Source organism: Mus caroli, unplaced genomic scaffold (assembly GCF_978045245.1).
Source record: "Mus caroli unplaced genomic scaffold, Mus_caroli_1 scaffold_10, whole genome shotgun sequence".
NCBI lineage: Eukaryota > Metazoa > Chordata > Mammalia > Rodentia > Muridae > Mus > Mus caroli.
This window is the reverse complement of record NW_028227265.1, coordinates 24993607-25002500: the sequence shown is the minus strand read 5'-3', so window position 1 is coordinate 25002500 and position 8894 is coordinate 24993607. Positions and strand designations below refer to the sequence as shown.

Genomic DNA, 8894 nt, shown 5'->3' with positions numbered 1-8894 from the left:
CTTCTGCTAGGTCTGATGCAAAAAAGTTTTCTGTGATACACCTCCCCCCCCCCACCCCCCCATGCTGGCCTCTGTCTTTGTTCTAGCTCCACCTCTGCTCAAAATCCTCCTTGCAGTTTATGGACACCACTTCTCCTTGCTCCTTCTCAGGTCCCCTCAGACTCTCCCTCCAGGCTGCAGGTTTAACATCAGGTAGAGATCTTCATGACACACCTTGCTCTTTCTGCTCAGTGTTCTAAGTGAGAGGGGACAGGCAGGTGACTCAGGGTAAAAGTGTTTCAAAAGCGGAATATGCACGGCTGATTCCCAGGGCTCACAAAAACAAACAAAAACAAAAACAAAAAGCCAGTTGTGGTACAGGGATCTCCTAAAGAATGATGGGCCGGGCAGTGGTAGTACACGCCTTTAATTCTAGCAGAGGCAGAGGCAGGCAGATTTCTGAGTTCGAGGCCAGCCTGGTCTACAGAGTGAGTTCCAGGACAGCCAGGGCTATACAGTGAAACCCTGTCTCGAAAAAACAAAAACAAAGACAAAACAACAACAACAAAAAGAATGATGGAAGGCAGAGTCCAGAGAACCATCCAGAACCACACATCACAGCCTCAGGATGGTGGAAGGCAAGAACAGACCCCTGAACAGCTCTTCTCTGACATTTATACTCACCCCATGATGCATGCCTCAGGATGGTGGAAGGCAAGAACAGACCCCTGAAAAGCTGTTCTCTGACATTTATACTCACCCCATGATGCATGCCTCAGGATGGTGGAAGGCAAGAACAGACCCCTGAACAGCTCTTCTCTGACATTTATACTCACCCCATGATGCATGCAGGCACACATAAACACCAAAGAAATACATACATAGTTTAAAAGATTTATTTGTTTATTTTATGTATGTGAGTACACTGTAGCTGTCTTCAGACACACCAGAAGAGGACATATGATCCCATTACAGATGATTGTGGGTCACCACGTGGTTGCTGGGAAGTGAACTCAGGACCTCTGGTAGAGCAGTCAGTGCTCTTAACCGCTGAGTCATCTCTTCAGCCCTATATTTTATTTTATTTTATTTATTTAATTTTTTGAGACAGGGTTTCTCTGTATAGACCCGGCTGTCCTGGAACTCACTTTGTAGACCAGGCTGGCCTCGAACTCAGAAATCCACCTGCCTCTGCCTCCCAAGTGCTGGGACTAAAGGCGTGTGCCACCACTGCCTGGCTAGCCCTATAATTTTTATTTTATTTAAAAAATATGCATTATTGGGCTGGAGAAATGGCTCAGCAGTTAGGATCACTGGCTGCTTCTCTAAAGGACCCAGGTTTAATTCCCAGCACCCACATGGCAGCTCATATCTGTCTGTAACTCCAGTTCCAGGTGACCCATGACGCCAGGTCTGCATGTGGTGCACAGATATATGTGTGTAATCAAAATATCCATATTCAGAAAACAAAATAAATAAAAATGATATCTTATTAGTAGTTTATGTGTATGAGTATTTTGCTTGTATGTATGCGCATGTATCATGTGCATGCCTAGAGCTTGCAGAGGCCTGAAGAAGGAGTCAGGTCTCCTGGGACCAGCATTGCAGATAGTGATCAGCTGTCCTGTAGGTGCTAGGAATTGGGGTCCTCTGGAAGACCAGCCAGTGCTCTTAACTGCAGAACCTTAAAAAAAATCTACAGCCCCTAAATAAAAAAAGAAATTCTAGGAATAGTTAAAAAACTAATTATAAAACTACAGAACTAGGTATGTGCTAAAAGTTCTCAGGAATAAAGCAACCAAAGTACACTGCAATCCTCTAGTGCAGAAACAGCGTTACAGTGTTGGGATGAGCTAGCAAACCAGAAAGCCTAAGGGGGCTCGGTAGCAAGGATGCCACTGCAAAGCTAAATTCCTCCGCTAATTGTCAAAGAATAAAGACACCCAGGGCTTTTGCAAAGTCTCATGTCTCTCCCCGATGCTGCTATTTTAGCAGAAACATACTGCTACTACCTCAGGCCCTCCTAGTACAAGAGTGACTTCAAATACTGTTTTCCTGACAAGTAAATTGTGACTGTATAGATAAGGAAACAGAGTACTTTGCTGGAATTATCCAAGAGATGCATGTCCCTACTGAGCTGACTGTGCTACGCCGTGTTGATTCGTGTTTGAAGCAGCATCTTGAATTGGCCTTCGACTCATTATGTTGATATCTCTCAACAACAAAGGTCTCAATTCCCCAACAAAAAGGCATAGACCAACCGAATTGATGTAAAAAACGGGATCTATTCTTCTTCTGCATCCAAGAGATATACCTCAACATCAAGGATAGACTCACTTCAGGGTAAAAGGATGGAAAAGGATATTCCAAACAAATGGACCTAAGAAGCAAGCTGGTGTAGCCATTTTAATATCTGACAAAATAGACTTCAAAGCAAAACAAATCAAGAGATAGAGAAGAACACTATATGTTCATCAAAAGAAAAATCCACCAAAAGGACATTGTCCCAAACACAAAGGCACACAGTTTCATAAAAAACAAAACAACAGCCGGGCGTGGTGGCGCACGCCTTTAATCCCAGCACTCGGGAGGCAGAGGCAGGCGGATTTCTGAGTTCGAGGCCAGCCTGGTCTACAAAGTGAGTTCCAGAACAGCCAGGGCTATACAGAGAAACCCTGTCTCGAAAAACCAAAAAAAAAAAAAAAAAAAACAACAACAAAAACAAAACAAAAAAACCTCACTACTACAACTGAAATTACATATTGACCTTCACATACTAGGAATGGGAGACTTCAATATTCAATTCTCAACAATAGACAGGCCATCCAGACAAAAACTAGACAGAGAAACGCTGGAGCTAACAGATCTAATAATCCAAGTGAACCAAGAGATACAGAACATTTCACAGAAACACAAAATAACTTATCTTCTCAGCGCCTCACAGAATTTTCTCCCAAACTGACCACATACTTAGACACAAAGCAAGTCTCAACAGACATAAGAAAATCGAAAGAACTCCCCACATCCCTATCAGACCACCATGGACTAAAGCTGGAGCTTAGCAACAGAAGGCTTACAAATGCATGGGAACTGAACAACTCACTACTGAATGAAAAATGGATCAAGACAGAAACGAAAGAAAGACTTTCTAGAATTGAATGAAAATGAATACACAACCGAATGGAACTTATGGAGCACACTGAAGGCAGATCTAAGAGGCATATTCCAAGCAATTGAATGAGAAGCCGAGAGAAGCCAGTTTTTTGTTTTGTTTTGGTTTTTGTTTTTTTTGGTATGCTGCTTTATTGTATGCTACAGCTGGTGTATATAAAATATTAAACCTTGTGAAACAGAAATCCATGGCATTCAGAGGGGTAGATGTTAAGGACTGGCGAGCAGAAGATAGTGTATTATGGCTCGTGCTAAAGAGAAGCTTTTGTACAGACTTCAAACTTAGTTCTCTTGAATATTCATTGGTTCATGAAAAGTGGTTTGAGAAACCTCAAGATAGATGACTACAAAAAGGAGCAGACTTTCTGGGGTCTGAAGGGATTTGTACTTGAAGACACTCCAGTCAGCAGAGGGTCATGTTGAGCATTCTGCAGACAGGACTGTTTCAAGTCTGCAGCTGCCTGGGAAGCCTTCACGTGGTTGAGCCCGGCCTCCAGCCGGAGCTGCTGGATGACCTTCTTCATGGCTGCGATGCTAGAAGAACCCAGCATGGCGCTCGCTCAGGACAGCCGGCCTGACTCACCAGTCTGGGCAGGGGGGCCGCAGGTCGTGGGACAGTGGTGGGGGGTGGGGGGAGGGCTCCCGAGAAGCCAGATTTAACCAATCTGATTGGACAGGAATTTTGAGCCAGGACAGCTGAATTGAACCAGCCAGCCAAACTTCAGAAAGAAGTAGGAAGGGCGAGCTTAATTTAGCAGCACACCTGAAAGCTCTAGAACAAAAGGAAGAAATCACACGCACAAGGAGTAAATGGCAAGATATAATCAGACTCAGGGATGGAATCAATAAAATAGAAACAAACAAAACATGAATCAGTGAACGTAGAGGTATTTTAATCCAGTAATTTGGCTACTCTGGTGAGGGATCACACCCAGAGGTCTCCGGGATTCAGCCAGCATGACACACTATTACTCCCTCTGGCTGGAATAGTGACTTGTCTGTAGTACACACCTTTAATCCCAAACAGTGAAGGTCAAGTTAGTTTGTAAAAGGTTGTAGCCTTTTTTGTTTGAAAGTGAGTGGCAAGCCGGGCGTGGTGGCACACGCCTTTAATCCCAGCACTCGGGAGGCAGAGGCAGGCGGATTTCTGAGTTCGAGGCCAGCCTGGTCTACAAAGTGAATGCCAGGACAGCCAGGGCTACACAGAGAAACCCTGTCTCGAAAAAACCAAAAAAAAAAAAAAAAAAAAAAAAAAAAAAAAGAAAGTGAGTGGCAGACAAGATGACAAATCAGAGAAAGATTTTTTTTTAAAGATTTATTTATTTATTTATATGTAAGTACACTTTAACTGTCTTCAGACACTCCAGAAGAGGGCATCAGATTTCTTACAGATGGTTGTGAGCCACCATGTGGTTACTGGGATTTGAACTCAGGACCTTTGGAAGAGCAGTCAGTGCTTAACCATTGAGCCATCTCTCCAGCCCCCAGAGAGAGGTTTGACAGAATGAGTCAGAGGGGACGCACCAAACTCTCAGGAGAATAGACAGGGAAAGAGAGGCTACTTAGTAGCAGCACAGATTGAGTGGAGGGATGGAGTTCAGGCAATGCAGTAGAGTTCAGTTGAATTCATACAGTTCCGTTCAGTTTGTGGAATTCACAGGCAGTTTTTCCAAGCAGAGCAATCCAGTGAGAAGCCAAAAGAAGCAAGTTTTAACCAATCAGCTTGGGCAGGAGTTTTGAGCCAGAACAGCTGAATTGAACCAGCCAACCAGAGTTCAAAAAGAACTAGAAAGGGTAAGTTTATTCAGCAGTAAGCTTCTGAGATGACAGTTACATCTGGCAAATAAGTTACTTTACAAGTGAAGTAAAGATCAACAAACCCAAATTAGATAAAGGTGGAGAGAGAATACCCAAATTAAATACCTAATTAACAAAATTAGAAATGAAAGAGGAAACAACAGATGCTGAGAAAATCCAGAGAATCATTAAAGACATACTATAGAAATCTATACACCACCAAATTGGAAAAATCTAAGAGGTGGATAATTTTCTCAATGCATACCACTTACCAAAGTTAAATCAAGATCAGATAAGCACTTTAAACACACACACACACATATGTGTATATATATATATAAGAGAAAGAGGGAGGGATGGGGAGAGAGAGAGAGAGTGTGTGTTAAAGCCTAGGTAAGCCGGGCGTGGTGGCGCACGCCTTTAATCCCAGCACTTGGGAGGCAGAGGCAGGCGGATTTCTGAGTTCGAGGCCAGCCTGGTCTACAAAGTGAGTTCCAGGACAGCCAGGGCTATACAGAGAAACCCTGTCTCGAAAAACCAAAAAAAAAAAAAAAAAAAAAAAAAAAAGCCTAGGTAAACAATTACTTGGCTAGTCTGTCATAAGGAAACCTTCTCATATTTTTTGCTGTTACCAAGGAACTTTCTTTTTTGCATATTTTATTTGTTTATTAATTTATGTATTTACATCCAAAATCTTGCCCCTCCTCCTGGTCCCCCCTCCCAGAGTTCTCTTTTTTGGTTGAAAGCCTAGCCTTTAACAGCTGAGCCATCTCTCCATGGGTCTAGGAACCTTTCTAATGTTAAGATTGACTAAATATTCTGTTAAATTCTGTGCCCTTGGAAACCAATCATGATATAAGTCAACAGAACTGTTTTGTGTAGTTACCTGCAATTACCAACCACCACCCAACAGTACTTCCTGCACCTGGGTATAAGCTCTTATGGTATAAGTTGTCCCTGAGATAGACCACAACATCAGAGAGACATTTGAACCAATATAAGAAACTATTTGGAATAAGACTTTCATTTTGAGAAGTGGTCCAGTAAAGTTTAAGTTTCCAAGATCTCCCGGGAAATTGACATCCTACTTTGCCGCAGACCCTCTTTGGTCCCTGTCTGCTTGGAACGTGTCTCTGGTTGCAGGTGGACAAGGATTGGCGGGAATTGATAGACAGACTTGACCCAAGGGAGTGTGGATCTGAATATAATTTGTCAAATTGAGCATCAAACTTTTTATACAGAAGAAAATAGGGAAGCTGGGTGGCACACCAGCAAGGTACAAAGAGGTTACTGGATTCTTACACAAAACAGAGGAATGCAAACACGGAAGGACTGGCAGGAACCAACTGGGATAAAATTCAATGTTAACAACTGGGATCAAAAACAGCTCCACCTAAACCGGGCGTGGTGGCACATGCCTTTAATCCCAGCACTCCAGAGGCAGAGGCAGGTAGATTTCTGAGTTAGAGGCCAGCCTGGTCTACAAACTGAGTTCCGGGACAGCCAGGGCTATACAGAGAAACCCTGTCTCGAAAAAACAAAAACAAAAACAAACAAACAAACAAAAAAAACAAATCCACCTAAGGTCCACTTAATCTTAGAAGCCAGGGGCAAGGGCTTCGTGCCCTTGCCATAGTTCCTACTCTAGTCTATTGTATAGTCCACCTTCCCCCTAGGCCATTGTAAATACTTGCATATGGGTGTAACTCAGCTATCTATAGTTCTAAGTATCTACTCTGGTTCCTCTTTAGGTCACAAACTTCCTTCTTCCTAGATAATGGTAAATTTCTGTGTAGGGCAGTGACTTAGCTATCCATGCCCAAGGTCGGATCAAGGACTGCCTAGAATCTAACTTAGCTATATGTTAAAATATCAATCCTTAGGAGCACTTGTAATAAAGCAATATTAAGGGAAAGCTCAAAGATCTGTTTACCAACTAAAGCAAGGACATTGGAGCATTCTTTATATAGGATGCCACAATTCCAGGAGACTAAGTTTCTGTGAACTTTTCGCCTCAGGACAGCGCCCAGGTTTTCGGGGGGCCGTTGCTTGTCACTACTGGAGTGGATGTAGCACTACTTGTCCAAAACAGACATGTACATGGGTAACTGGCATCATGGTTGGCAAGTTAAGACTATGAATGTTAGACAAGTCCCATCCTGGTAGACAAGTTAGGACATGAATATTAGAAAAGGCAAGCCCCCTGCCACAGTTGAATGCCCCAACCAATGGAAGCTGGATAAATGTACAACAAAGACATGTTCCTAAGGAAATCTTCTGGGGCTGGAGAGAAGGCTCAGTGGTTAAGAGCACTGGCTGCTCTTCCAGAGATCCTGAGTTCAATTCCCAGCAACCACATGGTGGCTCACAACCATCTGTAATGGGATCTGATGCCCTCTTCTGAAGACAGCTACAGTGTACTCATATAAATAAAATAAGTAATTCTTTTTTGCTTGTTTGTTTCTTTTTTTTTTTTTTTTTTGGTTTTTCGAGACAGGGTTTCTCTGTGTAGTCCTGGCTGTCCTGGCACTCACTTTGTAGACCAGGCTGGCCTCGAACTCAGAAATCTGCCTGCCTCTGCCTCCCGAGTGCTGGGATTAAAGGCGTGCGCCACCACGCCCGGCTTGTTTCATTTTTTTACTTTTATTTTTTATTAGATATTTTATTTATTTACATTTCAAATGTTATTCACTTTCCTAGTTTCCCCTCTGAAAATCCCCTATCTCCCCCACCCCCCAACCCACCCACTCCCACTTCCTGGCCCTGGCATTCCCCTATACTGGGGCATAGAGCCTCCATAAGACCAAGGGCCTCTCCTCCCATTGATGACCAACTAGGCCCTCCTCTGCTACATATGCAGCTAGAGCCATGAGTCTCACCACGTGTTTTCTTTGATTGGTGATTTAGTCCCAGGGAGCTCTGGGGGTACTGGTTAGTTCATGTTGTTGTTCCTCCTATGGGGCTGCAAACCCCTTCTGCTCCTTGGGTATTTTCTCTAGCTTCTTCATTGAGGACCCTATGCTTTGTCCAATGGGTGGCTGTGAGCATCCACTTCTGTATTTGTCAGGCACTGGCAGGGCCTCTCAGGAGACAGCTTTATCAGACTCCTGTCAGCAAGATCTTGTTGGCATCCACAATAGTGTCTGGGTTAGGTGGTTGTTTATGGAATGGATCTCCAGGTGGGGCAGTCTCTGGATGGTCATTCCTTCAGTCTCTGCTCTGAACTTTGGTCTCTACAAAAGTTCTACAGCTCTCTACAGCTACAGTGTACTCATGTAAATAAAATAAATAAATCTTTAAAAAAGAAAAGAAAAGAAATTTCCTATCCCTAAATCCTGATTGGTGGAGTAACTTGGCACAGATGGATTTTGTACTTAAAAACTCATGGTTCAGTTTCTGGGAACTGAACTGAGCATAGGGTCCCCAATGAAGGAGCTAGAGAAAGGACCCAAGGAGCAGAAGGGGTTTGCAGTCCCATAGGAGGAACAACAATATGAACTAACCAGTACCCCCCGAGCCCCCTGGGACTAAATCACCAATCAAAGAAAACACATGGTGGGACTCCTGGCTCTAGTTGCACATGTAGCAGAGGATGGCCTAGTCGGTCATCAATGGGAGGAGAAGCCCTTGGGAACTGAACCATGACCCTGGTCAACCCGTCCTGGGTGTATGTGCAATAAACTATCCCTGTTAGACTGAGAGTGTATGGTTTGTGAGGCAATTCCTGGAGAAATAAAAAAAAAAAAATCGCCCAACCAAAAGAAGTCCAGGGCCACATAATTTAGTGTAGACTTCAACCAGAACTTCAAAGAAGAGTTAACACCAACACTCCTCAAATTGCTCCACAAAATAGAAACAGGACTCTGATCACTTTATTTTATGAGGCCATGGTTACCCTGATACCAAGACCAAATAAAGACCCAACAAAGAAAGAGAATTACAGACAA

General features: G+C 43.4%; 1 pseudogene; it reads right to left on the bottom strand.

The window, feature by feature from the left end:
• Positions 1–3456: 3456 nt before the first annotated feature.
• LOC110300936 (guanine nucleotide-binding protein G(I)/G(S)/G(O) subunit gamma-5 pseudogene) lies at positions 3457–3701 on the bottom strand (annotated as a pseudogene).
• Positions 3702–8894: the final 5193 nt, after the last annotated feature.